The sequence below is a fragment of the Sinocyclocheilus grahami genome, unplaced genomic scaffold, assembly GCF_001515645.1.
Source record: "Sinocyclocheilus grahami isolate Dianchi unplaced genomic scaffold, SAMN03320097.WGS_v1.1 scaffold23.1, whole genome shotgun sequence".
NCBI lineage: Eukaryota > Metazoa > Chordata > Actinopteri > Cypriniformes > Cyprinidae > Sinocyclocheilus > Sinocyclocheilus grahami.
In genome coordinates this window covers 329,933-330,161 of record NW_015505202.1, presented here as the reverse complement: position 1 = coordinate 330,161, position 229 = coordinate 329,933, and positions in this window count along the sequence as shown.

Below are 229 nucleotides of genomic sequence, written 5' to 3'. Positions count from 1 at the left end.
ACAAAACAGAAACACTAGAGCTGAGAGAAAAACAAGAACTGGAGAAGAAGAGAAAGACATTTGAAAGAGTCTGAGAAGAGAGAATATGAAAAGAAGGAAGCTGATTGAAGCCTTAAGACAAATCAGATGAAAACAACATTTTATTTATCATATAATCTGGTGAAAGATCAAGTATCCATAGAAATGAAAATGTTTCATGGGCCTATTCATTTATTCACTGCACTGTATC